Consider the following 6793-nt stretch of genomic DNA (forward strand, 5'->3'; position numbering starts at 1 on the left):
ATGAAGAAATTGAAACATTATTAAGATAAGGTACATTCTTAATAAAAATATAACGAAGTTGTTTTTAGCATTAAAACTAATAATTGATTATAATAAAAACAAATAGCATTTGACTAAAAAATTACTCACAATGCTATGTTTTTAAAAGTTAGATGTAAGCTTAAAAAACAAAATAAACGTTATATTAACATTATCCTTAATAAAATAGAACTAATCATTACTTTGTTAACTAAAAGAAAGATAAATTTATCATTATCAAGAAAAAACAATAATTATTTAAAAAATCTATATAAACTAAAATGGTTTTATAATTTATATTTAGCTTGTATCAGGAAGCTTATTTTGAAACAGTTAATCTTCTTACTAAAAATGTTTTTATCTTAATAAAAAAAAACTATTAACAAAATAAAAACTTTGTTAGAAAGCCTAAAAAGTATAACTTAAGAAATGTTTAAAAAACTAGATTCTTAAAAAAACATTCCAACGAAATTAATTTGTTAGAAATAACAACAACAAGTTGATTAGTACTTGCTTATCAAAACTAACGTACATTTTTATTTTCTAATTTAGTAGCACAATTAAAAATTTGTTAAAATGCCTTTAAAGTACTTAAAATTAGAATTTATGATTTAGCACTTGTGTATACAATTTACATTTGTTTAAATACAGTTGCTTTCAGTTGATAAAAATCTGGCAACTATGCTTCAGAAAGCTTTATAAATAGTCAGTTATAATTTTTTTTTAATAAAACAAATTGTTTGCTGATTTATGTTAGTTTATTATACTTATTAGGATCGCCCTGTGAAAAGTATTTTCTGTTTTTGTTCACTAATTAAAGTCTATAGTATAGACTCTATACATAATTTAAGTTGCTGTCCTGGATAAGACTTTAAAAGGTATCCGGTGCAAATGGATAGCTGAAAGGTTTCTCGTGCACCAGTTCCTAAGACAAAAAATATTGAGCGTAATCTTTTTTCTATAAAAAGTTTATCGTACATAAAACTCGCACGATGTAATCGCATGGTTTGAAAATATTGAACAGAAAAATAAAAAATGCTTCATAGCATTTGACATTGTAAACTTCTACTCTAGTATTAAACATCACCACTTAATGAAAGCCATAAAATTTGCAAAAAAGTATACAGATATAGAAGATAAGGACATTGAATTAATTGAACACACGTGCAAAACAATTTTAACTTATGACAATAAAACTTGGATCAAAAATGATGAAAATGCGTTATTTGATGTACCGATGGGCTCTTTTTTCGGCGCTGAGCTCTGCGACCTTGTGGGACTGTACGTCCTAAACTGCCTTAAATCTATTTATAACGCCAACGAAATCGGCTTATACAGAGACGACGGCCTCGCAGTTATAGAACGGAAAAGCAACCAGTCACTAGATAATATTAAAAAGAAAACAATTAAATTATTTAATGATATTGGCTTCAAAATAACTATCGACGTTGGCACAACCGTATGTAATTTCTTAGATACAACTTTAAACCTTACTAACAATCTATATAAACCATACCGCAAAGAAAATTCAGAAGTAAGATATATAAATAACAAATCAAATCACCCTAAAGTTATAAAAAGAAACCTTCCAGCGATGATTGAGAGGAGAATTGATAAACTTTCCAAAAATGAACAAATATTTAACAACCACGTAGCAAAATACCAAAATGCTTTAAACAATGCCAACTTTAAACATAAGCTAAAATATACAGAAAATGTAAAGACCCAAACTAAACAGAAAACAAACCGATCAAGGAAAATCATTTACTTTAACCTCCCGTTCTGCCAATCCGTAAAAACTAACATCGGCAAAGCATTTTTCGAGATAACTAATAAACACTGCAAGCAAAACGAAACATTAAATAAAATATTAAACAGAAATAACGGTAAACTATCTTACAGTTGTATGAGCAATATTAAGGTAATAATACAAAAACATAACAAGAAATAAAACCAACAAAACCGAAGAACAAAACGTCACCACCAATAACACATCCTGCAACTGCCGATCAAAAAACTCATGCCCCTTGGATAACAATTGTTTAATAAAAAATGTAATTTACAAAGCTACGATAATATCTCCAAAGGAAATAAAATATTATATCGGCTCGACCGGAAACACTTTTAAAAATAGATGGTACAACCACAACAACAGTTTCAAAAATTATAAAGATAATGGGACCGAAGTAGCAAAATACATTTGGCATTTGAAACAACAAAAAATCACCTACGACATAAAATGGAGCATCCTTCATCACATTGGGGGAATTAAAAGCATACATAGCATCTGCAAAACCTGTATTTTAGAAAAAATAGAGATAGCCAATGCTAAGAAAAAAGTCAACTTAAATAAGAGGTACGAACTATTTGCAAACTGTCCACATTTCCAAAAGCTCTGCTTTAAAACTTAAACTAGCACCCGCTGATTAGTAAGTTAAATTATTTGTAATTGTAAAGAGTTTTTATCGCCCATGTAAAAATTGTTTTCTTTTTTATTTACACCAAAGCACGATACGAAATTAAAACTTTTGATTACATAATCTTTATTCAATAAGGCAATTTAACAAAAATTTTCTAAGTTTGTAACTAAAGTATATTAATTCAAATTGTGCGCCAATTTAAACAACAATATAGTTACGTCATAAACCTAACTTTGAAGTTTTGATTTTTAAGTTTAAACAGTCAATTTATAGCATTATCAACTGCAAATGTTGTGTTTAGTATTCTCTTTGTTGTTTTTTCTGGCAACTAACTTCAATGTGAGTCATGTTTTACTATTTTAACGTATATAGCACTATAGTTTTTTTTTTCTAGTCTATCTTACCAACAAAATTCTTAAAAGTGTAACATAAACTAAAAAATTTTTTTACTTAAGTTTAGTATATTTAAGATTTATTTTTGCTTTTAAATCATTTTTTGTTTTACTTCCATTTATTTTGTTCAAAAAATTTTTTCAGACCTATTTACAACAACTGAGGATCTCCTATATGCAAGTATAGGAGTGAAACTTTGTTTTGTTTGTAATAAACTGTTAAAATAAATATTGGATATAAATCTCCTTAAAGACATTTAAGTCGAGAACTTTAAATTGTTTGATTTAAAACAAGTTACATTATTACATAAATGAGTTACAAGATTACTTATGGATTTTTTTTAGAAATGTAACTAGAACAGGGGAATTTAAAAACTATCCTTAGACTTAATTACAAAAACTTCTGCATTAGAAATTCATATACAACTACAGAATATAATACAGAATACTAAAATTTTGTTGAGTAAACATCAATTTAACATCAATTTATCAACATTTATTTTGACTTATCAAGACTCTAAAATTGATGTATACTAGTTTTTACTACTCAAATTAGTCTTTTCCTTGTTTAATTATGACAGAAAAGATTTATATACTCAATACAATGCCTAAATCAGTCCATGTCATTTTTTTGTTTGTTGTTTTTCTACTGCAACAATAATGAAAAAAAAATCAATTGATTGTTTTGAAAATTTTACAAATTTTCATTGCACAATATATAATTTTAAAACACTTACAGGTTCATAATTTTTCTTCAATAAACTTTCAATAAACTAATATAACAAATACAGAAGTATCATTATATTATAATAAAAATCTTCTAGCTTTTTACCAAATAATATTATATAGGGTTGCCACAAAACTTGGAATCCTGGAAAAACCTGGAATTTGACAAATTAGGCTAAAAAACTTGAAATTTTGAACAAAAATCACTAAAAAACGTAGATTTTTAAACAATTTTTACACAGTAAGTAATAAAGCTTTTTATTGACACAGAAAATCTATCATATAGATACAATTTTTTTGTCATCATCAAAAATTTTTTTATTAAGAAACACATTATAAGTAGCTTGACAGTTTCTTTACAATGTTGCTATACTTTTTGATACAGTTTTTTACTTAAAACCGGATTTAAAACTAAAGTTAGACCCAAAAATGTGTACTTTAAAAGTCTGGAGGATAAGTTTTAAAACCTAAAGAAAATTTGCCAAAAACCAGACGTTTCTATAGTTAGCTGAATATTTGCAACCTTAAATTCATATTTATATCCTAGGGCACTAAACCTTAAATTGAGGTTGTATAGTTTTGTTACTTCATATATGTGTTCTTGTAAGTTGTCTTAACCTTAACTTGAAGATAAAATTAAAAAAAAAAACATTTCTGACGTCATAATTGTCACTTGAAGACTAAAAACTTGTATTAACCGTCTAGTAACGTATATCCTAGGGCACCAAACCTTAAATTGATGTTGTATAGTTTTAATACTTCATGTATGTGTTCTTGTAAGTCGTCTTAACCTTAACTTGAAATTAAAATTTAAAAAAAAAAAGCATTTCTGACGTCATCATCGACACTTGAAGACAAAAAACCCGTAAAAACTGTCTAGTTACAAGAACACATATATGAAGTATTAAAACTATACAACCTCAATTTAAGGTTTGGTGCCCTAGGATATATGTAACTAGACAGTTAATACAAGTTTTTAGTCTTCAAGTGACAATTATGACGTCAGAAATGTTTTTTTTTTTAAATTTTAATTTCAAGTTAAGGTTAAGACGACTTACAAGAACACATATATGAAGTATTAAAACTATACAACCTCAATATAAGGTTTGGTGCCCTAGGATATACGTAACTAGACGGTTTTTATGGGTTTTTTGTCTTCAAGTGTCGATGATGACGTCAGAAATGCTTTTTTTTTAATTTTATCTTTAAGTTAAGGTTTAGACGACTTACAAGAACACATATATAAAGTATTAAAACTATACAACCTCAATTTAAGGTTTGGTGCCCTAGGATATAAATATGAATTTAAGGTTGCAAATATTCAGCTAACTATAGAAACATAAAAACCAGTGGCAACCCTGATTATACATAGTTTTGAATTACATTATAGTATAATTTTCACTACTTTTACTTTAGTTTCATAAATGTGTTTTAGTTCTATTAGTTTGTTGAAAGTTTATTTAAGATGGTTTTTAAACATGAAAGTGTTTTAAACTTATAAGTTTTGCAATAAAAGTTTGTAGATTTTTCAAAACAATCATTTTATTTTTCCTAACTTGTTTAATTAAGTATTTTTTATTAAAATTATAAAACAGTAGCGGAATGAATTTTAAAGCTTTACTTTTCATTTATTTACCAGATTTGTTTGCTTAATTCAGGGTTATCACACACTCAGGATAACTCATGATATTACATTTTTAAATTTTAGGATGACTCAGACTAGTTTAGTTTTAAGATTTCTAAAAATACTAGTCCAGTTTTTTTCTATATTTTGAATAAGATTTAGCTGATTAAGTTTCAATTTTTAAATATTTTACAACCTATTTTATTTAAGAGCCGGATTTTTATTGATTTTGTGCAGTCAAAATAGTAAGTTGTAAGGATTAAAACTGTATATAAAAATAGAAGATTATTTTGTAAATTAAATGTGACATTTTTTGTTTAAATTATAGTATTAAGTGCTGAAACTAGACTTTAGCTTTTTATTTAGAATGTGTTATAGCTTTTTTAGAAAAATAAAATAAAATTTTTAAAATAGATTTATTGAACAAACTAACCCATACTCGATTTTTTCTAACAAGATCCCTGAAAGCAAAATTTTTAAAAAACTTTGAAAAAAAATCCCTCTAAAAAAATTGTAAGACAAAAGTTGTTTTAAAATATTGAAACTGATTCATGTGTTGATGAAATTTTTATCTCTTACAGATAATATACTGACATGTGCAAGACTAATCCTAAACTGCTTTAAGTATTTGGCTCCCAAGTTTTGTCTTTGAGTTTGAAAATTTTTAAAAGCTTAAAAAAAAAACTTTAAATATGGTTATAAGAATCTTAAGTAAATCACATCAAGAAGTTAATTTAGAGTATGTTTAATATGTAATGCATTTTGATACATTTTGTGTACACCAGATATGTTTGGTCTCTCTTATTCTGTGACTGTTTGGTTAATATAAGTGTGGTTGTTATATATTGTTAAAATAAATAGTGTTTATTATAAACTTTTTATTTGTTTTATAGTGTCTTGATTGAAAGAAAAAAGCTATTGTTAAAATTTGATTTACTATCACAAAACTATTTAAGACTTTCAGATAGTTGATGGTTTTGTTGTTAGTTAAACGTGGTAAAAGGTAAAAGTAAAGGTTAATATTTAAATAGCATTTTTAGTTCTCATATAGTTTTAGAATTTAAATAGGCAATGGTTTATTTAAATTTGCAACAGCTGATTGTGAGAAGTATATGGTTGCAGTGATTACATGACTAGAATAATGAAGAATTGTGTTGCAGTATTGGAAAATGTTACCTGCTTGAGGTTTTTAGTGGTTTTGTTGTTTTTAAAGTTAAGATTACAATAAAAAAAGTTTATTTTTGTAGAAAGAAGAGTAAGACTGATGATTTTCTCCCATAAAAATGGTATCTGAGGTTTTTTAGGCTGACTTAGGCTAGTTTGTTGTAAGCTAGGCTAATTTAATTGCTTTGAAGGGTACTAACCTTGTATATTGTACCATAATTCTTGGTATAATATAGGTTAGTAATTATTTGCATTGGTAATTTGTATTAAGAATTAACCTAAACATTGTGGTTCTTATAATAAAAATTATGTCTTTGTATGTGTTTAACAAACAGCTTGCTTTTTAACACAAGTTATAAGTAGTGGTCTACCAGATCAAAATAATTAAAATATGGCTAGTTTTTAATTTACATTTATAAAAAAAATTCCAGCCAACTCAGGCTAGTTTA

The sequence above is a fragment of the Thalia democratica genome, chromosome 6 (genome assembly GCF_965202585.1).
Source record: "Thalia democratica chromosome 6, ktThaDemo2.hap1.1, whole genome shotgun sequence".
NCBI lineage: Eukaryota > Metazoa > Chordata > Thaliacea > Salpida > Salpidae > Thalia > Thalia democratica.